Source organism: Staurois parvus, unplaced genomic scaffold, assembly GCF_062004578.1.
Source record: "Staurois parvus isolate SC_StPar_1 unplaced genomic scaffold, SC_StPar_1.0 ptg000558l, whole genome shotgun sequence".
Classification (NCBI taxonomy): domain Eukaryota; kingdom Metazoa; phylum Chordata; class Amphibia; order Anura; family Ranidae; genus Staurois; species Staurois parvus.
Window position 1 is genome coordinate 716,417 of NW_028318354.1, and position 24,683 is coordinate 741,099.

The 24,683-nt window shown below is 46.3% G+C and overlaps 1 protein-coding gene, 1 long non-coding RNA gene and 1 pseudogene across 3 annotated transcripts in view; 2 read left to right on the forward strand and 1 right to left on the reverse strand.

Annotated features, from left to right (window-relative positions):
• The first annotated feature begins 682 nt into the window (after positions 1–682).
• LOC149450933 (nicotinamide N-methyltransferase-like) lies at positions 683–9,449 on the forward strand (annotated as a pseudogene). The gene is made up of 3 exons (XR_016315183.1): positions 683–872; positions 4,420–4,626; positions 7,969–9,449. The product of XR_016315183.1 is annotated as a nicotinamide N-methyltransferase-like (transcript).
• LOC149450934 (uncharacterized) lies at positions 1,008–3,251 on the reverse strand. The gene is made up of 2 exons (XR_016315184.1): positions 3,084–3,251; positions 1,008–1,341 (listed from the first exon to the last, which is right to left on the reverse strand). It is a non-coding gene; the product is annotated as an uncharacterized LOC149450934 (long non-coding RNA).
• Positions 4,487–24,683, forward strand: part of LOC149450935 (nicotinamide N-methyltransferase-like) — a 41,834-nt gene continuing 21,637 nt past the window's right edge. Inside the window, exon 1 of the mRNA XM_089691260.1 lies at positions 4,487–4,626. The gene's annotated coding sequence lies outside the window, so the exon portion shown is untranslated. The remainder of the gene's footprint in view (positions 4,627–24,683) is intronic.

The following is a 24,683-nucleotide window of genomic DNA, read 5'->3' on the forward strand; positions in this document are numbered from 1 at the left end:
AACTTTCACTTCTGTCATGTTCTTGGACAATTGGCATCTTCCTTGACATATTCTATGCTGATTGGATTAAGGTGACAGAGTAACTTGTATTTCTGTATAAATGCCAGGGTATGGTCCCAACACTCATGGATGACGTTTAAATGTCTTCAGAACAAGTAAGGCTGAAAATGACCAACTACTGCTAACTGTACCGGAGTGGATATGAATTGATGATTTATAAATGGCTGTTTGTAAAATTGAAGTAGATAGTACAGAGGTCCTACTGTCAGATTATAATGTACATGGCAATATTCACAGAATTTTTAAACCTTATTCTATCCAAAGCAAACCACACAAGACATTTTGGTTACAGAAAAGAAAAAAAAACTATATTCTCTACATGTCTTGCATTAATATGTGGGGGGTCTAATGTTATGGTGACAGCTGTTGTAAAGAGGATCAACCTTCTTCAACTCCCAAAACTACAAAAAAAAACAACGAAAAACAAAATAAAAGCATTGGCTTTAAATATATTTTAAATAGTTTAATGTGTTGGCAGATCACAAGGCAGTCATCTGAATCTCTGTTATCAAAGCATGATGACTTGAGTCACAATGTATTAATATTGGGTGACCTGCTAATGAAGTCATATTAATATTAATCAAAGTTTAATTTATCCCATGCATCCGAAGATAGGGAACACACTGGAAGATCGCTGTAGTAGAGATAACAACATTACAGAATGGAGCCCAGATCCCATAAACTCTACCATGTACACGGCTTTCACTCCGGGGATTTTCTAGATGCGTACTACTCTAGTAAACCAGAAATGCCCTTTACTCATGAGACATTGAGGTATCCTATGGAGAAATTTCACACTGCATTTTGCACAGGTAGGTGAAGCTATTTTTGAATAATACATTGTTAAAGTTAAATGAAGCATAAACTATTGATTTACAGAGTGATCTTGTTCCAGTGAAGAAATTACTGAAATGAAGAACAAAAGCGCACCAACTTTGAGCATTACCTCAGTAAGAAAATGGTGAATTTATTGAATTGAGATATACACTCACAAATGTAGCAATAATTAAGGCATATAAAATCTAACATCAAAGCACTGGAATAGGAGACACGTGTGAATCCCATCGAGAGGGGAGACTCTCAGGATGAAGCTGAGGCGTTTCAAAGGGGGATCCCTTCTTCCTCAGAGCACAGGTTTTATTGGGCTTCCCCAGCTTGTGATAGAGCTGCACAACCTTTGATCGGTTATTGGATGAACTTTCATATATTGTTCCACTCTCCGATTTCTGATCTGGGTCTCTGAGCGCATTAGGTGTTGTATTTGTTTCCACGAAGAAATGACTGAAACAGAGAATAAAAGAGTACAAGAACATGCATAATGAGGCTTAAACATTAGCAGAGATAATACACTCATATGTGTAGACTTAGCTGTCAGTCTTCCTTGATTGTCAAATGTTATGCTGATCATGAGTTCAGACATTCATTCTCCACCCATCAACGCAACCGGGCACATGGGCAGGACTGCAAAGGTCAATTTTGCAATGAGTATGTCATCTGGGGTTAGGACACAAGAATTTAAGATCCTTAATCAATCCCACTGGTAAGGGTACCTGTACCTTTGTGTCCCCTACTGTAATCAGTGGAAGTGTTATGTTTGATTTTTGGTCTTTTTTTGTTTTCTGTTTAACCCCTATCTGTTCTACTGTTTCATCTGCCTTCTCTTGATCAGTCAAAAATTTCTCCTTTCTGCTAGATTCATCTAATGCTTTCTGACACTCAGCTTCCCTTTCTTTATCTTCTGTTTGTTCCCTCTCCTTCTTCTCTCTCCACCTTTGATACTCTTCCTCATCCTCCTTTCTCTGTCCGTCTTTCTCTACTGCTCTCCCGATAACCACTGCAGTTGTCAGTGAACCCAGATCCGGATAAATAGTCAACGGATCATTTGTTTTAGGCTTCTCATGGTCTGTCTCCTTCTCCGCTGAGTATAATACGTAGGGCGGGGGTGCAGTCGGAGTAGGTGGGGGTCGTAGGTCAGGTATGAGGACACTATTGTCATAGGCTGGAGGTAACGTCTTTTTTACATATATGTGGGAAGTCGGAGGAAATCTAGTTCTATCTTCCTTCAGTGCTTTCTCCCATTTTTAAAACATTTTATCATATAATTTTATCCCAGACACCGGGGGGGTAATTATGTTTTGGATGTACCCCACAAATTTTCTTTACCTCCTCCCACTCCCGGGACCAAACAACTTATTTCAAGTTGGCTTGCTCTTTTCCTCACCAATTCCCAAAATGTGTCCACATAATATTCCCCACAGGTGCCCGCAATATACATGTAAGGACATGGTTTAGTCTGCTCACCTTCAGACTCATCCTTGCCCAACTTATTTCCCATGTCTACTTATCAATTAAAAAACAATTCGATAGAAAATGAATACAATAGATCAGATCATCAATATACACATAGACAATGAAATCAACAAGTATCACAATTCATTTGCATTATTCAATAACACGGGGTAATTATATAGATCCTATATACAATATGAGTAAAAACATGAGGATGCAGACAAGGATATGGACACTAGTCACGCGTTACTCTTGCAATACGCCTAATTCTTACTTCAAACATTTAACGAAAAATTATCCACAATATAACGTTGCTTTTATATACAATTAGCACCGGCACACCTCAGACATTTAGCTCCGTTTTAATTTTCCCTGCCTCTTTTATTTCTTTTACTTTATTGAGCGAGAACAGAACCCCTCAATGTTTCCTGTACAGTCTAAACTGTCACAGATCTGATAAACCTGCGGAGAACGAGTCTGACCCTACCCGCAGTTAAAACAAAACCTCTGTGTTCGGCGCGAGAACAGAACCCCGCCTTCATAAAACACTAAACTCATAAAACACTAAACTACCTTTATGAAACTCTAAACTACTCTAGTCTAGGAGCGAGAACAGAACCCCTCCTTTACAAAACACTAAACTACTTTCAGTGTCACTACACATGAGACGTCACCGTATCCAGAGAAAGCAATATCATAATATATCAAAGGTATATTGAAACGATATTACTCACCTGGATTATCGGGACCCCACTTCTGGTACCAGCTGTAAGGTATTCCCCCTTTCCTGGAATCCTTATATTCTTATTTCTTATATTTTCTTTGTGCTGTGCAGCGTCTGGGTGTGGCACGGGCTCGATCGCGATCGGGCAATCAAAGTAACCAACACACAAGTAGGATACAGGAAGATTGCAAAGTTTATTACGTACAATAGCAAAGCGTACCTTTTACCTTTACCGAGATACTAGACAAAGTTCACCTGTCATTAAACTGTTAAACCTCAGTCAGTACATCCTGCCTTTTTTGGCTGTGTCCCCAGATCTCTTATCTGAGTATCTATCTATGTTTTCTAAGATGTTTTGCAGGCACCTGCAGTCTAGCGTTCTTCCTGTAACATTTGTGGTTGTACCTGTTACATACACACACATATTAAAATTTTCCATATAAGCTTGAAAATAATGCTGACATTTCTTATATGATTTACTTAAGACATCATAATTTCATCTACTTAAAACATCACTCTAACCCTTATCACAATGCAAGCATAATGAATACAACATGGTATACCTGAATCAATAGCCCTAGCGCATATTTCCCCACAAAAAGGTCATCCAATTCAGCTATAGGGGGTCCAGTTGTCTGACTAGACCCATGTTTTTTATACTATGTGTTGAATACTCCAACAATGAAACATCTCTGCCATAATTCTCAGCCTGGCTATGTGCTCCTGGAAGATTTAGCTGCCCTCACTCACCTCTGTGTGTTCCAGCCCTTCCTATCACATTCTCTATAATATAAAACAAATTATATTGTAAGAGATGAAGGAAGCCCCTCATAATGGATCAATGAACGCAACACAAGTGTGATGGTAACCCCTCAAAATAAGCATAGCAGGTGTGCAGACCCAGGCCTACTTGTAGGGACAATGGGAGCCCCTAATAATGGGCACAGAAGAGGTGCAGAGCCGGAATCGCAGCATAGAGATCTCATTAATAGAATCCTGAATAGAGAGAAGAAGCAGGTAGGTGGTTTAACTCAGCACCTATCAACAACTGAAATATCAGTTTTGAATTAACTGACCCTTTAATTATATCCCAATTCCTTGCTTAGTTTATATTGATAGTGCAGCATAATTTTTAGAACATGTTATAGTTGATGAATATTTGATGTTATAGGATTTGTGTGAACAATATTTAATTGACAGTTACTGTAGGCAAGATACTGTGTCATTATTGCTGGCAATTTAGCATAATCAGGTGGAGCGCGGTTGTGCTGCTCTGAATTCAAATACATTGCATAGAGACTATACCACAGTTGTCTTTGAAGGTTGTTTTGAATCTTTTGCTGCAGGTGACTATAAAGGAGACGTGTTAATTGATATCAGCGTTGGTCCCATCTTTCACCATCTCTATTCGGCGCAGAATCATTTCAAAGATATTATCCTTCTCAAGGCTACTGACCACTGTATTGTAGAAGTGAAAAATGGATGAACTGCCGAACCGGAGCGTTTGATTGGTCGCACACCTGTACACTTGCTACAGAAATGTCAGGAAAGAGGTGAAGTATCTGCCAATTTTTATTTTTAAAACGTTTTTCTTTCTCTGTGACAGACTTCGGCTTTTGAGAATATTTCTAAATCAGTTGGAAATATTAGCAGGAAATAAAAAAGGATGTTCCTAATGCCGTAATACTTCACTAACATCAAACATAAACGATAGGAGTAAGGAGAGGGAGAGGATAGGTTAGGCTGAATTCCTGAAGTGATGATCCAGTAGTATTGGGATGGGGGCCAGAAAATATTTTTTAAACTTTTTTTTGTTAGCAGTTTCAGCTTGGAAGAAGATTTGTAGATCAGTGATCAAATGTGGCCACCGGATCTCGGTGGTACACCCTTTCTGAAGACGTACTATTGTACGAAACACGTCTTGGAGGAGCCTGCAAGCTTTGACGTCATGCCACCGGGTCACGGAGATCCGGTGGCCACATTTGATCACCAGCTGCTTTGAGCATTTAATCCCCCAGAGCTCCCCCTGGTGATTTTTCCACGGTACTGAAGAGGCTGCACCCGTGTCTTTAAAGTGGACCTCCGCTTTTTGAGAAACATCTACCTAGACAATGTACATTACAGTTGCATCCTGAAAAGGACCCCCTGGCAGACCTCCATTTTGCTGATACATTGCGCATTTTCTTTGCGCTTCCGGTGAGTGCGCATTTCATACATACCCTGCCCCTCACCGATTTTTATTCGAACCACGACCGTGGGATCAATATATCACCTTAAGCTCATATATTGTGGACTTATTACCCTTTTATGAACATTGCTACCATGAATTTGTCTGAATACTTCTAGCGCTGCACTTTTTCTATATACATTACTTAAATCATATATAGTCTGGTTTCAGTTTCCATAGTGTAGCTACACAGATCTGGTCATCCCTGCTTCTAGATGCTTGTTCTTGGTACGCCTGACAGAAACAAAAAAGAATTCCTTAACACTTCACTAACATCAAATTATAATAATGCAGAAGAATCTTTTTGGCTCATAGCATGTGATCTCTAGCAAAAGAGGTGGAGGAGAGGGGAGAAAACAAGAAAAAAGGGACTTGGAAAAGAGCAGATAGAGAGGCAAACAGAGAATAGGCCAAGACAGAAGATAAATAGCTGAGGATATGGGAGAGGACAAGATAGAAGAAGAGAGAGAATTGGAGGAGAGGAAGTGTAACATACCTGGTGATGGAGCATGAAGTGCCGGGGAAAGCCTTTCTTACAGCTATGGCTCGGGAGCCCTGGTAAGTCTCTCACTGGCAGGTGTTGCTGTGCATCTGGAATGCAGAGATGACCAGACTGGATTCCACAGGCTGAAGGGCTGGAGCCAGGGAATAATGCAGACTGGATTGGCACAGGAGCAGGATGGCAGCAAGACGTAGTCAGATAGTCTGGGTTGGCAATTGGCGGGCAGATCAGGTTCAGACAGCAGGCAGGAGAGCAGTCAGGAGACAGTCCAATATCTTTAACAGCGAGATGGGTATACAGAAGGAGCAGGCTGAGCATAGTCCAGAGACAAGCCAGGGTTCAGTACAGGCAGCGTTCGAGCAGAGTCAGAGGCGGATCAAGTTGGCCCCTTCAGTCTCCTCTCGCATTACTTACCTACTAAGTGAAATATCGGCATGGATGTCACTCCACTTTCTCAAAGTAAATCTTTCCAAAAGTGAGCTCTTACTATTCCCTCCAACCCGCGCCCCCTCCCCTGACTTCTCCATCAAGATCAATAGTACAACCATCAGTCCCTCCCCTCATGCCAGGGTACTCGGTGTAATCCTAGACTCCCATCTGTCCTTTCAACCCCAAATCCAATTACTGTCCAAATCTTGTAGACTTCACCTCCACAACATCTCCAAGATACACCCGTTCTTAACCTCTGAAACCACTAAGCAACTTATTCACTCTCTTGTTATATCTTGCCTTGACTATTGTAACTCCCTCCTCATTGGCCTACTTCATCGCAGGCTATCCTCTCTTCACTCTATCATGAATGCTGCTGTCAGACTCATCCACCTTACTAACCATTCTATATCTGCCACCCCTCTCTGCCAATCCCTCCACTGGCTTCCCATTGCCCAATGAATAAAATTCAAAACATGTAACATATAAAGCCATTTATAACTCTTATTATTATGGTTATACCCTTGGAGGGGAGTGAAAAAAATAGAGGGGAGAAGGATAGTTTCTGTATAAAAAAAAATATCCTAATGCTCACTATGGAAATAATTCCATTCTTCCTTTCTCCTGTCTTAAGTAGTTATACTGTAAATAGCCATCTACAGCTCAGAAATATTAGCAGTATTCACGAGCTCATATCTAATATATTCACAGAATATCAGTTGAATGTTGTAGGTGTAGCAATTCCCCTTTAGGGATTGCTGATGAATTTGGGTCCCCCTATAGTCCTGCACAGCCAGTCAATTAGCATTTTCACATAGCTTTCATCCACAGACAGAAATCAGGCCTTGAGCGTTGGGTTTGTTGTTTTATTGAGGGGATTAAACTTGGATAGGGTAAAGGGGTTTACATGATGTCCAAGGGAACTGAAATCTGAGGACAACGTTATGAACTATTCACAGCTTCTTCTCTCTGACATACAGTCTCTGTTGGAGTGCTTTCCAGCAGTTTCAGTGGTACCAACCCAAACTCTAGATAACTCCTCTTCACCCAGCTATCTGAAGGTGCTCCGCCTGAGCAGAGGATCTGGACAGTAAATAGCAAAGTGCTAATCTGGTTTCCTACCGGAGTGCTCCTTCCCCTATCCACCCAGGGGGTGCAGGTGTACTCACTCAGATCCTCTCCCGGACAGCTTGTGGAATGGCTGCTGCTAACAGGCCTATAAACTGACTCCTTCCTTGCCACACAGGTGGTCCTCTCTCAGGGGACCAATGAGTCCTGAGGTTTCCTCCTTTCCAGCTCCAGGCTTCCAGGCAGGCCCCATCCCAGCAGACCTCTGGGCAGCCTTCTTCCTCCAGCCTCACATCCTCCTGCTTCTCACTCCTCTCCCACCACCACTCTCCAACTCCTGCTACTGAGTAGAGGCTAATGTCTTTTTAAAGAGTCCAGCCCCTTGCCAAGCCTCCTGTTGGGGATTGGCAGAGGTCCCTCAAAGATGCATCCAACCACTCCTCAAATCCACCCACTGCCTCCAAGGCCCTCCTCTGAAAGCTCCAGAGCAGGGGGAAATTCCAGAGGGGCTGGCCTTCAGAGTCTCTCAGTCATGACCCCAATTTGACTCCTCTGGCCATTACACCTGAGCTGCTATCCAGCTCCTGTCTAACCATTAGGGATCTAGCTCCACCTAGTTTAACTAGGAGGGTGCTGCATAGGTGACATGAAATGTGCTTCTTCTTTCAGTACCCAGCATGAAGACAAGGCAATTGGAATCAGAGCGGCAATTACACATGTTGTAAAATTCGATCTTAGAAAGGAAAATCTCACAGACCCAGTTGTGCTACCACAAGCCGACTGCCTGGTGTTGAGGTGTATTCTGGAAATCATCAGCAAAGACCTTGAAGATTTTGTGAGAAACTTTAGGAGATTTTCAAAACTTTTGAAATCTGGCGGGCACTTGATGTATTATGGAGCTTTAAATGGCACATTCTATTCGGTTGGGGGAGAGAGGTTCCATATGTTAAAGTATAATGAAAGTGACTTGAGAAGTATGCTCAGTAATGAGGGGTTCATTATCACCCATTTGGAGGTTTCCCAAAGAAAGGCTAAGACTGATCTGGCGGATTTCGATTCAGTTGTGTTCTGCACAGCTTATAAAGAATAGGAATTTTAAGCCCCATTCATGCCATTGTGTTAAAAAGTTCACATGTATTTTAATCAAAAAGTATAATGATTGTTTAGTGCAATTTTATTGTATAATGTTACAATGTAATCCAAGGCAAAATGTGGGCTACATGCACTCTGAGTGCGTTTTATATGCATTTTCTTCCTGGAAAATGTACCATGTGACTTTAAATATGAATATTGTGTTTTAGTGAATGTTCAGTGCGTTTTCCATGAGTCGCCATTGACTATAATGTAATGTGCATTTTTACCAAAAAAACTCACAAAAGATGCAGAAAGCAAGATTCGTTAAAAACATAATGCACTGCCCTCTAACTCAACACATTCATTTGAACAGCTTTGTAGACTTTAATCACAACTAGACTTTTCATGCACTTTTTTTGGTGTCAACCTATCCTTAGTCATAGCTATCTGTTGGATTCTGCCATAGTTCATTAAAAGTGTATTTGATGGACTGTGGCAGAATCCATCAGAAAGCTATGACTAAGGCCGTTTAGGCTGAAACATGTCAGCTTTTCCTACTTGAAGTGGGTTGGCAGAAGCTTGGAGTTGGGCTCTGGAGCTCCAGAGTCTGCTTCATTGTTATATAGGGATCACTTCTCTTGGATTTTGGAATGCTGTGATCCTGCATTGTAGGGCATATAAGGCCTCATTCACACGTGCATACTTAAACGTACACCTGTGTGAGGGCTGTGTTTTGCCTGCAGGTGTTCTGAGCATCCACTTGCAGGCATCCCGATTCGTGTCAGGTAGGATGCAGTGGTTGTATGGATGCTGCCACAGCTCCCAATTTGACATCTACGTGGGAGCGGGTGCATGTCCCCAAATGCAGACAGTGTGGCAGTTCTCTGGACATAGAGATTACCAACCACAAACCTACTTCCAAAACATGAAAATTAACTTTTCATGGTGACAGAAACCAGCATTGTTAGTGAGGTAGGTTGCCAAAGATGTAGAAGCCCTGAAGAAGCCCTATGACATCAGAAACATGTTAGTGTCTATGTTTGATTTTTGAGCTAATAAAATAATACAAATCAAAATATTCTGAATCCAGAACTTTTATTTGTGGTGCTACTAGACCTTGACCCAATACTATGTACCTTGTTTGCTATAAACTGGTTTTATATCCCCTCAGTCATAAGGTGAATTCATTGTTGGCTGAGGGAAGGTAACTTCAATTCCATTTAAAAGCACATTGATATAGCAGGCTTTGGTATACCAACGGTCAAGACATTTCAGATTAATTCAGTTTGTCAGGTGTCCAGACTACAGCAATGAAATGCATACAGTGGGGCAAAAAAGTATTTAGTCAGCCACCAATTGTGCAAGTTCTCCCACTTAAAAAGATGGGAGAGGCCTGTAATTGGCATCATAGGTAGACCTCAACTATGAAAGACAAAATGAGAAAAAAAATCCAGACAATCACATTGGCTGATTTGGAAAGAATTTATTTGCAAATTATGGTGGAGAATAAGTATTTGGTCACCTACAAACAAGCAAGATTTCTGGCTCTCACAGACCTGCACCTTCTTCTTTAAGAGGCTCCTCTGTCCTGCACTCATTACCTGTATCAATGGCACCTGTTTGAACTTGTTATCAGTATAAAAGACACCTGTCCACAACCTCAAACAGTCACACTCCAAACTCCACTATGGTGAAGACCAAAGAGCTGTCGAAGGACACCAGAAACAGAATTGTAGACCTGCACCAGGCTGGGAAGACTGAATCTGCAATAGGCAAGCAGCTTGGTGTGAACAAATCAACTGCGGGAGCAATAATTAGAAAATGGAAGACATACAAGACCACTGATAATCTCCCTTGATTTGGGGCTCCACGCAAGATCTCACCCCGTGGGGTCAAAATGATCACAAGAACGGTGAGCAAAAATCCCAGGACCACACGGGGGGACCTAGTGAATGGCCTGCAGAGAGCTGGGACCAACGTAACAAAGGCTACCATCAGTAACACACTACGCCGCCAGGGACTCCGATCCTGCAGTGCCAGACGTGTCCCCCTGCTTAAGCCAGTACATGTCCGGGCCCGTCTGAAGTTTGCTAGAGAGCATTTGGATGATCCAGAAGAGGATTGGAAGAATCTCATATTGTCAGATGAAACCAAAATAGAACTGTTTGGTAGAAACACAACTCGTTGTGTTTGGAGGAGAGAGAATGCTGAGTTGCATCCAAAGAACACCACACCTACTGTGAAGCATGGGGGTGGCAACATCATGCTTTGGGGCCGTTTCTCCGCAAAGGGACCAGGACGACTGATTCATGTACAGGACAGAATGAATGGGGCCATGTATCGTGAGATTTTGAGTGCAAACCTCCTTCCATCAGCAAGGGCATTGAAGATGAAACGTGGCTGGGTCTTCCAACATGACAATGATCCCAAACATACCGCTTGAGCAACGAAGGAGTGGCTTCGTAAGAAGCATTTCAAGGTCCTGGAGTGGCCTAGCCAGTCTCCAGATCTCAACCACATAGAAAACCTTTGGAGGGAGTTGAAAGTCCGTGTTGCCCAGCGACAGCCCCAAAACATCACTGCTCTAAAGGGGGATCTGCATGGAGGAATGGGCCAACATACCAGCAGCCGTGTATGCCAACCTTGTGAAGACTTACAGGAAACGTTTGACCTCTGTCATTGCCAACAAAGGATATATAACAAAGTATTGAGATGAACTTTTGATATTGACCAAATACTTATTTTCCACCATAATTTGCAAATAAATTCTTTCCAAATCAGCCAATGTGATTGTCTGGATTTTTTTTCTCATTTTGTCTCTCATAGTTGAGGTCTACCTATGATGCCAATTACAGGCCTCTCTCATCTTTTTAAGTGGGAGAACTTGCACAATTGGTGGCTGACTAAATACTTTTTTGCCCCACTGTACTTAATCACAGCATAACTCCAGCTGTATTTAGGTTACCAAGAAATTCTCCTCATTCTCACCTAATTTGTCCAATAATTATACTGCCGATTTCATTAGTGATGGGCTGGTACTGCAGGTATTAGTCACTCATGCATAAATATTTCCCTGATTGGGTATTTAAAGGGTGCAGAGCTGCAAAAGCAGGTACCATAGAGTGAAGGAAAGGTGTAAGAAAATAAGTGGCCAGCTCATTTTGACTACGGTGAAAAGATGGAAGGTCTTCAAACTACTGGAAGTGGAAGTCATATGCCCCATAAGTGATTTACAATCAGTACTTTTTGGATTACATCAACTAGACAAATTTGTGGCTTTTCATTACATACTTGTAACACCCTGCCGTAATACTGCTTGCAGGATGTTAAATGGACACAAGATGGCAGTGTTCTGCAGCCCAGTTATACAGACTCCCAGAGGAGCTGGTGGATGGGTGCAGGCAAAAAAATACAGAAGCCTGGGAAATCGAGGACACGAAGTGGTAGGAGAGAGCTGGAGAGCAGGTGTAAGGGGAAGACTGTGCGGGACGCCAGAGGTCCAAGCTGGGCCAGACTGTAGAGATTGGAGGAGAGAGGAGAAATCGTTGACTGCTGACATCTCTGACACCGCTGACAAGTCTGGCGGAAAGCCCTGTGGTCAGGTGCGCCAGAGTGCTGCTGTCCAAAGTTATCTCTGAAGAAGGAACCACTAGGAAATGGGCCCCCGTCCACAGAGAGACCATCCACCACCTGACCAAGATAACGGATCGGGTGAGAGAATTCCACAATCAAGCCATCTAAGTTGCACATGACTTTACCAAATCTAGTTACTTTCTACTCAGTCTGACTACTATTGTTTCTCAAGTTACATGTTTTAAGGCCCAAGTTGTTCGGCCTGTTAGTTATTACAGTTCCAGTATATCCAATTACAAGGGTCTAGAGCACTATCTGCCCCCCACCGGCCCAGCTGTATTATTGTTACTATTACAGTCTGCCCATTTTCCAAGGCACGGTTGCTACTGCGGCTCAAGGAAGCAATTTCTACAGAAGTGTGTTTTGCTCATTGTTTAATTTCTGCCAAATATTTCATCTCACCTTGTGACTGCCAAAGGGGTACCATACAAATCCAATATCACTTAAAGGGGCAGCTCCCCTTCCTTTGTGTTCACCCTCTATTAAGTACAAAAGACTATTTTTTCCTTTTGGTGGGATTCTAAAGGCATATGTATCATAACAAATCAAAAAAGTATATTTTTTAACAGAACATAATATTTATTAGCATACAAAAAATAGTTTAGAAAAAAACACATATACTACTTAAAAATTAATGTACAGTATCTAAAAATTACAATGACCTAGCTGTCAACATATGATTGTATAATTCGTGTGACTTCAATCACCCTCTATTAAGGAACTTCTACCTTGCTTCAAGGAAGATTCAAATCATTATGTGCATCAACTAGGGCCCCATCGAGCACTCAGAAGATCAAACACTGCAGTTAAAGGGACATTGACTGATTTAATTGAAGAGCTCTTCTTTCTCTCAGAATTAGACTCAGCCCTCACCCACCAATAGCCCAAAGTGAGTTCACCTCTCTGCTTGGTAGTTTTTTCTCTTGACTCACTTGAGAAGAAACATCTCAGGACTGGGGCTATTGTTTAAATTCTGAACTGCAGAACATCAAGAACTGATTGTGATTTTGCCGTGTTATAAACTTTGCCTGAAGCTACTGAGAGTAATAGCTGTTATTTCATGCACATATTTTCCTGTTGCTGTGTGTGTGAATCTATTTTGTGATTGCAGCCAGGGGATTCTTCTGGTCTGAGGTTTCAGTGGTGTCAGCAGGGGTTGGGGTTCCAGAGCGGGGTCAAGAAAAAGAGGGAACCCAAAAATTAATCAACGGCCCCTGAGAGGGGTAGTGCTACATACTGAACATTCTCCTACACCACAGTGATGGAGGCACAGACAGGTCCCCGAAAAATACATTGACGTTAGAATTAGAGATGAGCGAATCGAAGTATCCGAAGTGGAATTCGAGTCGAATATCGGAAAAATTTCGATTCGTGCCGAATCCGAAAAACAGCCTAATTCGGACGCGCGAATCGAAATTTTTCCGAAAATGGCGGCTGACATGTGCGGCGACGGAGCGGGGATGTCGGGGAAGGCGCGCAGACAAGGCGCGCTGCCCCATAATGCATTCCTCAACGACATGTGATCGCATCAGCCAATCAGCAGCCAGCCAGCCAGCACTGTGTAATGGTCGAGGTATATATAGCGGCCATTTTGGAAATCTTCATTTGCCTGCAGTCATTGAACAGAGGCAGACCGCTCTGTACTAGGGACAGGGACAGAGTTAGGGCCACAGAAACGAGAATTGGGGACAGAGAGAAGTTACTTAGGGACAGAGAACCATTACTCAGGGACACAGACTTGTTAATGAGGGCCACAGAATCGTTATTTAGGGACAAAGAAACGCTAGTTAGGGCCACAGAATTCATACTCAGGGACAGACAGAATTGTTACTCAGTGCCAGAGAATTGTTACTTAGGGCCACAGAAACGTTATTAGGGCCACAGAATTTTTACTCAGGGACAGACAGAATTGTTACTGAGTGCCAGAGAATTGTTACTCAGGGACAGACAGAATTGTTACTGAGTGCCAGAGAATTCTTACTCAGGGCCACAGAATTCATTCTCAGGGACAGACAGAATTGTTACTCAGGGACAGACAGAATTGTTACTGAGTGCCAGAGAATTGTTACTCAGGGACAGACAGAATTGTTACTGAGTGCCAGAGAATTGTTACTCAGGGACAGACAGAATTGTTACTGAGTGCCAGAGAATTGTTACTCAGGGACAGACAGAATTGTTACTGAGTGCCAGAGAATTGTTACTCTCACAGACACAAAATTGTTACTTGCACAGACACAGAATTGTTACTTGCACAGACACACAATTGTTACTCAGGGCCACTGAATTCATACTCAGGGACAGACAGAATTGTTACTGAGTGCCAGAGAATTCTTACTCAGGGCCACAGAATTCATACTCAGGGACAGACAGAATTGTTACTCAGGGACAGACAGAATTGTTACTGAGTGCCAGAGAATTGTTACTCAGGGACAGACAGAATTGTTACTGAGTGCCAGAGAATTCTTACTCAGGGACAGACAGAATTGTTACTGAGTGCCAGAGAATTGTTACTCTCACAGACACAAAATTGTTACTTGCACAGACACAGAATTGTTACTCGCACAGAGACAGAATTGTTACTCAGGGCCACAGAATTCATACTCAGGGACAGACAGAATTGTTACTGAGTGCCAGAGAATTGTTACTCAGGGACAGACAGAATTGTTACTGAGTGCCAGAGAATTGTTACTCTCACAGACACAAAATTGTTACTTGCACAGACACAGAATTGTTACTTGCACAGACACACAATTGTTACTCAGGGCCACAGAATTCATACTCAGGGACAGACAGAATTGTTACTGAGTGCCAGAGAATTCTTACTCAGGGCCACAGAATTCATACTCAGGGACAGACAGAATTGTTACTCAGGGACAGACAGAATTGTTACTGAGTGCCAGAGAATTGTTACTCAGGGACAGACAGAATTGTTACTGAGTGCCAGAGAATTGTTACTCTCACAGACACAAAATTGTTACTTGCACAGACACAGAATTGTTACTTGCACAGACACACAATTGTTACTCAGGGCCACAGAATTCATACTCAGGGACAGACAGAATTGTTACTGAGTGCCAGAGAATTGTTACTCAGGGACAGACAGAATTGTTACTGAGTGCCAGAGAATTCTTACTCAGGGCCACAGAATTCATTCTCAGGGACAGACAGAATTGTTACTCAGGGACAGACAGAATTGTTACTGAGTGCCAGAGAATTGTTACTCAGGGACAGACAGAATTGTTACTGAGTGCCAGAGAATTGTTACTCAGGGACAGACAGAATTGTTACTGAGTGCCAGAGAATTGTTACTCAGGGACAGACAGAATTGTTACTGAGTGCCAGAGAATTGTTACTCTCACAGACACAAAATTGTTACTTGCACAGACACAGAATTGTTACTTGCACAGACACACAATTGTTACTCAGGGCCACAGAATTCATACTCAGGGACAGACAGAATTGTTACTGAGTGCCAGAGAATTCTTACTCAGGGCCACAGAATTCATACTCAGGGACAGACAGAATTGTTACTCAGGGACAGACAGAATTGTTACTGAGTGCCAGAGAATTGTTACTCAGGGACAGACAGAATTGTTACTGAGTGCCAGAGAATTCTTACTCAGGGACAGACAGAATTGTTACTGAGTGCCAGAGAATTGTTACTCTCACAGACACAAAATTGTTACTTGCACAGACACAGAATTGTTACTCGCACAGAGACAGAATTGTTACTCAGGGCCACAGAATTCATACTCAGGGACAGACAGAATTGTTACTGAGTGCCAGAGAATTGTTACTCTCACAGACACAAAATTGTTACTTGCACAGACACAGAATTGTTACTTGCACAGACACACAATTGTTACTCAGGGCCACAGAATTCATACTCAGGGACAGACAGAATTGTTACTGAGTGCCAGAGAATTCTTACTCAGGGCCACAGAATTCATACTCAGGGACAGACAGAATTGTTACTCAGGGACAGACAGAATTGTTACTGAGTGCCAGAGAATTGTTACTCAGGGACAGACAGAATTGTTACTGAGTGCCAGAGAATTGTTACTCTCACAGACACAAAATTGTTACTTGCACAGACACAGAATTGTTACTTGCACAGACACACAATTGTTACTCAGGGCCACAGAATTCATACTCAGGGACAGACAGAATTGTTACTGAGTGCCAGAGAATTGTTACTCAGGGACAGACAGAATTGTTACTGAGTGCCAGAGAATTGTTACTCTCACAGACACAAAATTGTTACTTGCACAGACACAGAATTGTTACTCGCACAGAGACAGAATTGTTACTCAGGGCCACAGAATTCATACTCAGGGACAGACAGAATTGTTACTGAGTGCCAGAGAATTGTTACTCAGGGAAGACAGAATTGTTACTGAGTGCCAGAGAATTGTTACTCAGGGACAGACAGAATTGTTACTGAGTGCCAGAGAATTGTTACTCTCACAGACACAAAATTGTTACTTGCACAGACACAGAATTGTTACTCGCACAGAGACAGAATTGTTACTCAGGGCCACAGAATTCATACTCAGGGACAGACAGAATTGTTACTGAGTGCCAGAGAATTGTTACTCAGGGACAGACAGAATTGTTACTGAGTGCCAGAGAATTGTTACTCTCACAGACACAAAATTGTTACTTGCACAGACACAGAATTGTTACTTGCACAGACACACAATTGTTACTGAGTGCCAGAGAATTGTTACTCAGGGACAGACAGAATTGTTACTGAGTGCCAGAGAATTGTTACTCAGGGACAGACAGAATTGTTACTGAGTGCCAGAGAATTGTTACTCAGGGACAGACAGAATTGTTACTGAGTGCCAGAGAATTGTTACTCGCACAGACACAAAATTGTTACTTGCACAGACACAAAATTGTTACTTGCACAGACACAGAATTGTTACTCGCGCAGACACAGAATTGTTACTCAGGGCCACAGAATTCATACTCAGGGACAGACAGAATTGTTACTGAGTGCCAGAGAATTGTTACTCAGGGACAGACAGAATTGTTACTGAGTGCCAGAGAATTGTTACTCAGGGACAGACAGAATTGTTACTGAGTGCCAGAGAATTGTTACTCAGGGACAGACAGAATTGTTACTGAGTGCCAGAGAATTGTTACTCGCACAGACACAAAATTGTTACTTGCACAGACACAGAATTGTTACTCGCACAGACACAGAATTGTTACTCGCACAGACACAGAATTGTTACTCAGGGCCACAGAATTCATACTCAGGGACAGACAGAATTGTTACTGAGTGCCAGAGAATTGTTACTCAGGGACACCTAATCGTTGAATTAAATAGTATGTCAGACAACATGCAGAGGAGTGGCAGAGGAGGCAATGTTTTAGGAGCGAGCAGACGTGGCAGCAGAGGAAGGGGTCGAGGCAGCAGTATTCGCAGCCAGAGGCCAGTGCTCCCGGTGTCATCCAGCGGTCGTGTCTCCACCGACAACCCTGCCGTCATTGATTGGTTGGCTCGGTCGTCTTCCTCTTCCCAGGTCACCTCTGACACCTACAGCCAACGGTCGGTGGGTACGTCAGACACAACCGTTAGTTGGCATGGCCCGGGACCAAGCCCACTGAAATCACGTGTCCTCTACCTGCCCCTGTCCTTTGCTGTTCCCTCACCAAGCGAAGTATCGCATGCTGTGGGCTCAGCCCCACTGTACAGTGAGGAAGAGCTAACAGAGGGCGGTCAGGAACGGGGGGAGACATCGGCCTTTTCAGCAGCCAAGCGAACAAGTACTGGCGAGGAGAGTGGCTCGGTAGCCGGTCTAGAGACAGGTCTGTCTCCTGACCCAGACGCAGCCGAGGGGGCTAGTAGTGAGGCGGAGACCCTACTTGATGATGAGGAGGTTGATCGCACTTGGCAGCCTCGTCGTCATCAGGCAATTTCTTCCGCATCATCAGGAGAAGAGGGTGGCAGCTTGGCAGCGAGCAAAACAGTCGGTGGGTTGCCCAGGAGACAGCAGCAGGGTCGCATCAGTGTCAGTGGAGCCAAACGTCCACGGAGTAGAGCACCAGCTCCACTGCAGCCTACCACCACGGCCAGTAGTGGTGCCGGTGCGCACGGAGGAAGTAGCAGTCAGCCAGTGAAGAGTAGCGGGGGCAAAGTTTCCTACTCGGTGGTGTGGCAATTTTTCCTCAAGCCGCCCGAGGAAGTAAATGTAGCCGTATGTCGACTATGTGGCCAGAAATGCAAGCGTGGCCAGGGGGCCCATGTTGGGACTACAGCGTTGCGTCAGCATATGCAGCGTCACCATTCGGTGGCCTGGGAAAACCGTGATAAACATACGGCGGTTCTGCCTGCCCCAGCCCCCGCTCCATCACCCGCTCCGTTACTTGCTCCGTCACCCGACGTCGTCAATCGCCCTCTATCAGCCAGTCAAGGCTCCAACACCTCTGCTGAGGGGAGTTGTCGCTCATTGGCATCTTCCGCTCGTTCAGATGCTCCTTCTCCTGCTACTCCTCTTCTCGGATTCCGTCAACAGTCTTTCTTGGAATCCGTATCCAAGAGACAACAGTTTGCGAGCACGCACCCGACGGTGCAAAAGCTGAACGTCCTCCTGTCCAAGTTGCTGGTGCTGCAGTCCCTCCCTTTCCAACTGGTGGACTCAGCACCTTTCCGAGAAATGATGGCTTGTGCCGCGCCGCGGTGGAGAGTGCCAAGCCGTCATTTCTTTGCCCAAAAGGCAGTGCCAGCCCTGCATTCACATGTAGAAGAGATGGTGGGCCAGTCTTTGAGCATGTCGGTCTCTGCCAAAGTGCACGGCAGCGCCGACGTGTGGAGCTGTAACTACGGTCAGGGACAGTACATGTCATTTACGGCCCACTGGGTGAACGTGGTGCCGGCACAGCCGCACCAGCAACTTGGACAGGTCACGACGCTTTTGCCTCCACGTTTGCACGTCCTTGGTCCAGCAAGCATGTCCGCCTCTACCACCTCTTTTTCCGCCGTGTCCTCAGCCGCCACCCCCGTGCCAAGTCCCATTACCCGACCGGCATATCACATGTGCAGGGCGCAACGGTGTCACGCTGTGCTGCACCTGGTATGCCTTGGCGAACGTAGTCACACAGGGGAGGAACTGCTGAGTGTAATGAACAGAGAAATCGACAGATGGCTGTCTCCGCGCAAACTAAAAATCGGAACCATGTTGACTGACAACGGAAAGAACATGGTGTCTGCTCTGCGTCAAGGAAGGTTGTGCCATGCGCCATGCATGGCTCACGTGTTCAATCTGGTTGTCAAGCGGTTCCTAAAATCCACCATCCCACTGCAAGACATCCTTAAAATGTCACGTAAACTGTGCATGCATTTCAGCCATTCCTACACCGCAAAGAACACCCTCATTGAGCTGCAGCGGCAGAACGGAATTCCACAGCATCGCCTGATCTGCGACGTTGCAACAAGGTGGAATTCAACCCTACACATGTTAGACCGCCTTTACGAGCAGCGAAAGGCCATCACCGATTTCCTGATGTTACAAGCGGATAAAGGTACTCCCCTGTGTAACTTAGATGTCAGCCATTGGCAGCTCATGCGTGACACCTGCCGCTTGCTCAGGCCCTTTGAGGAGGCCACGCTATTCGTGAGTCGGCAGGACTATGGGATGAACGACGTCATTCCTCTGTTGCACGTCCTGGAACAAATGCTGTTAACAATGGCTGGTCAGGGTGCGGTAGACGTGGCGCACAGATCTCAACGCCACATGACCCCTGTGGGGGCAGGACAGGAAGAAGAGGAGGAGGTAGAGGAGGACATTTGTGCTCAGGAATTATTGAGTGAAATGGGTGGTTTTTCCACTCAGCGGACAGGAGTGGAGGAGCAGGAGCATCTGGTAGAGGAGGAGGAGGAGGAGACAGAGGACCCAGACGCACCGTGGCAGTATGCTGTGGAGATGGAGGCAGGGAGTCCCTCGCATTCCTTGGCACAAATGGCCCATAGCATGCTCGGTTGCTTGCGTAGCGACAGCCGAATAATAACCATCAGACAGAGGGATGACTTTTGGCTGTCCACCTTGTTGGACCCTCGCTACCGGTCCAAAATGGTGGCCTTTTTCACACCTGCTGAGAGGGAGGCCAAAATTACGTACTATAAAAACCACCTATGTAGTCAGTTGGTCTCTGCCTTTGTGCGCCATCGTCCATCCTCAGACACTGTGGGCCCTGTGCGCTCGCGTTCCGCTGGCATGGCAGCAGGGGAGGGGTGGGGTGGTAGGAGCAGTGGCAGCTCCACCAGCAGCGGCTGCCTCAGTCTGCAGTCGATGATGAGTAGCTTTCTTCACCAGCGCAGTGAGGAAACTACTAACCAGCCGCAGCAGCAGCAGCAGCATTAGGTGGACCTGGAGCAGGAGCTCAAACAACAGGCTTGGGCCTACTTGGACAGCACCCTGCCAACCGAGGTAGACAATCCCCTTGACTACTGGGCAACGAAACTTGACCTTTGGCCCCAACTAGCTGAATTTGCCCTTGAAAGGCTGTCATGCCCGGCCAGTAGCGTGGCATCGGAGCGCGTGTTTAGTGCGGCAGGAGGTATTGTAACTCCGCGGAGGACACGACTGTCCACCCAAAGTGTGGAGAGACTCACGTTTGTGAAAATGAATCAGGCGTGGATTAGTCTGGATTTCAAACCACCAGTTCCTGACACAACTGACTAAATCCGCCATGAATCATGCCTCAAACATGTGCCACTTTCAGGTCTCCTCACACTGCTGGTGTGTTGAATTTTTTGACATAGGGTGCTGGCAGATTACGGGCCTCCTATAGCTGCTGCCAGGCCCCTAATCTGCCATAGGCCCCTATATACCACCTCCTCCTGCTGCTGCCAGGTCCAGAGTCTCTCATGGGTCCCTGTACGGCCTCCCATTGCTGCTGTCTCCATCGCCACACTCTGCTGCCATGTGCCACTTTCAGGTCTCTTCACACTGCTGGTGTGTTAAATTTTTTGACATAGGGTGCAGGCAGATTACGGGCCTCACATAGCTGCTGCCAGGCCCCTAATCTGCCATGGGCCCCTATATACCACCTCCTCCTGCTGCTGCCAGGTCCAGAGTCTCTCATGGGTCCCTGTACGGCCTCCCATTGCTGCTGTCTCCATCGCCACACTCTGCTGCCATGTGCCACTTTCAGGTCTCTTCACACTGCTGGTGTGTTAAATTTTTTGACATAGGGTGCTGCAAGATAACGGGCCTCACATAGCTGCTGCCAGGCCCCTAATCAGCCATGGGCCCCTATACCGCCTCCTCCTGCTGCTGCCAGGTCCAGAGTCTCTCATGCCATGTGCCACTTTCAGGTCTCTTCACACTGCTGGTGTGTTAAATTTTTTGACATAGGGTGCAGGCAGATTACGGGCCTCACATAGCTGCTGCCAGGCCCCTAATCTGCCATAGGCCCCTATATACCGCCTCCTCATGCTGCTGCCAGGTCCAGAGTCTCTCATGGGTCCCTGTACGGCCTCCCATTGCTGCTTTCTCCATCGCCACACTCTGCTGCCATGTGCCACTTTCAGGTCTCTTCACACTGCTGGTGTGTTAAATTTTTTGACATAGGGTGCAGGCAGATTACGGGCCTCCTATAGCTGCTGCCAGGCCCCTAATCTGCCATGGGCCCCTATATACCGCCTCCTCATGCTGCTGCCAAGTCCAGAGTCTGTCATGGTCCCTGTACGGCCTCCCATTGCTGCTGTCTCCATCGCCACACTCTGCTGCCATGTGCCACTTTCAGGTCTCTTCACACTGCTGGTGTGTTAAATTTTTTGACATAGGGTGCAGGCAGATTACGGGCCTCACATAGCTGCTGCCAGGCCCCTAATCTGCCATGGGCCCCTATATACCGCCTCCTCATGCTGCTGCCAAGTCCAGAGTCTGTCATGGTCCCTGTACGGCCTCCCATTGCTGCTGTCTCCATCGCCACACTCTGCTGCCATGTGCCACTTTCAGGTCTCTTCACACTGCTGGTGTGTTAAATTTTTTGACATAGGGTGCAGGCAGATTACGGGCCTCACATAGCTGCTGCCAGGCCCCTAATCTGCCATAGGCCCCTATATACCGCCTCCTCATGCTGCTGCCAAGTCCAGAGTCTGTCATGGTCCCTGTACGGCCTCCCATTGCTGCTGTCTCCATCGCCACACTCTGCTGCCATGTGCCACTTTCAGGTCTCTTCACACTGCTGGTGTGTTAAATTTTTTGACATAGGGTGCAGGCAGATTACGGGCCTCACATAGCTGCTGCCAGGCCCCTAATCTGCCATGGGCCCCTATATACCGCCTCCTCATGCTGCTGCCAAGTCCAGAGTCTGTCATGGTCCCTGTACGGCCTCCCATTGCTGCTGTCTCCATCGCCACACTCTGCTGCCATGTGCCACTTTCAGGTCTCTTCACACTGCTGGTGTGTTAAATTTTTTGACATAGGGTGCAGGCAGATTACGGGCCTCACATAGCTGCTGCCAGGCCCCTAATCTGCCATGGGCCCCTATATACCGCCTCCTCATGCTGCTGCCAAGTCCAGAGTCTGTCATGGTCCCTGTACGGCCTCCCATTGCTGCTGTCTCCATCGCCACACTCTGCTGCCATGTGCCACTTTCAGGTCTCTTCACACTGCTGGTGTGTTAAATTTTTTGACATAGGGTGCAGGCAGATTACGGGCCTCACATAGCTGCTGCCAGGCCCCTAATCTGCCATAGGCCCCTATATACCGCCTCCTCATGCTGCTGCCAAGTCCAGAGTCTGTCATGGTCCCTGTACGGCCTCCCATTGCTGCTGTCTCCATCGCCACACTCTGCTGCCATGTGCCACTTTCAGGTCTCTTCACACTGCTGGTGTGTTAAATTTTTTGACATAGGGTGCAGGCAGATTACGGGCCTCACATAGCTGCTGCCAGGCCCCTAATCTGCCATGGGCCCCTATATACCGCCTCCTCATGCTGCTGCCAAGTCCAGAGTCTGTCATGGTCCCTGTACGGCCTCCCATTGCTGCTGTCTCCATCGCCACACTCTGCTGCCATGTGCCACTTTCAGGTCTCTTCACACTGCTGGTGTGTTAAATTTTTTGACATAGGGTGCAGGCAGATTACGGGCCTCACATAGCTGCTGCCAGGCCCCTAATCTGCCATAGGCCCCTATATACCGCCTCCTCATGCTGCTGCCAAGTCCAGAGTCTGTCATGGTCCCTGTACGGCCTCCCATTGCTGCTGTCTCCATCGCCACACTCTGCTGCCATGTGCCACTTTCAGGTCTCTTCACACTGCTGGTGTGTTAAATTTTTTGACATAGGGTGCAGGCAGATTACGGGCCTCACATAGCTGCTGCCAGGCCCCTAATCTGCCATGGGCCCCTATATACCACCTCCTCCTGCTGCTGCCAGGTCCAGAGTCTCTCATGGGTCCCTGTACGGCCTCCCATTGCTGCTGTCTCCATCGCCACACTCTGCTGCCATGTGCCACTTTCAGGTCTCTTCACACTGCTGGTGTGTTAAATTTTTTGACATAGGGTGCTGCAAGATAACGGGCCTCACATAGCTGCTGCCAGGCCCCTAATCAGCCATGGGCCCCTATACCGCCTCCTCCTGCTGCTGCCAGGTCCAGAGTCTCTCATGCCATGTGCCACTTTCAGGTCTCTTCACACTGCTGGTGTGTTTAATTTTTTGACATAGGGTGCAGGCAGATTACGGGCCTCACATAGCTGCTGCCAGGCCCCTAATCTGCCATGGGCCCCTATATACCGCCTCCTCATGCTGCTGCCAAGTCCAGAGTCTGTCATGGTCCCTGTACGGCCTCCCATTGCTGCTGTCTCCATCGCCACACTCTGCTGCCATGTGCCACTTTCAGGTCTCTTCACACTGCTGGTGTGTTAAATTTTTTGACATAGGGTGCAGGCAGATTACGGGCCTCACATAGCTGCTGCCAGGCCCCTAATCTGCCATGGGCCCCTATATACCGCCTCCTCATGCTGCTGCCAAGTCCAGAGTCTGTCATGGTCCCTGTACGGCCTCCCATTGCTGCTGTCTCCATCGCCACACTCTGCTGCCATGTGCCACTTTCAGGTCTCTTCACACTGCTGGTGTGTTAAATTTTTTGACATAGGGTGCAGGCAGATTACGGGCCTCACATAGCTGCTGCCAGGCCCCTAATCTGCCATAGGCCCCTATAGACCGCCTCCTCATGCTGCTGCCAAGTCCAGAGTCTGTCATGGTCCCTGTACGGCCTCCCATTGCTGCTGTCTCCATCGCCACACTCTGCTGCCATGTGCCACTTTCAGGTCTCTTCACACTGCTGGTGTGTTAAATTTTTTGACATAGGGTGCAGGCAGATTACGGGCCTCACATAGCTGCTGCCAGGCCCCTAATCTGCCATGGGCCCCTATATACCACCTCCTCCTGCTGCTGCCAGGTCCAGAGTCTCTCATGGGTCCCTGTACGGCCTCCCATTGCTGCTGTCTCCATCGCCACACTCTGCTGCCATGTGCCACTTTCAGGTCTCTTCACACTGCTGGTGTGTTAAATTTTTTGACATAGGGTGCTGCAAGATAACGGGCCTCACATAGCTGCTGCCAGGCCCCTAATCAGCCATGGGCCCCTATACCGCCTCCTCCTGCTGCTGCCAGGTCCAGAGTCTCTCATGCCATGTGCCACTTTCAGGTCTCTTCAC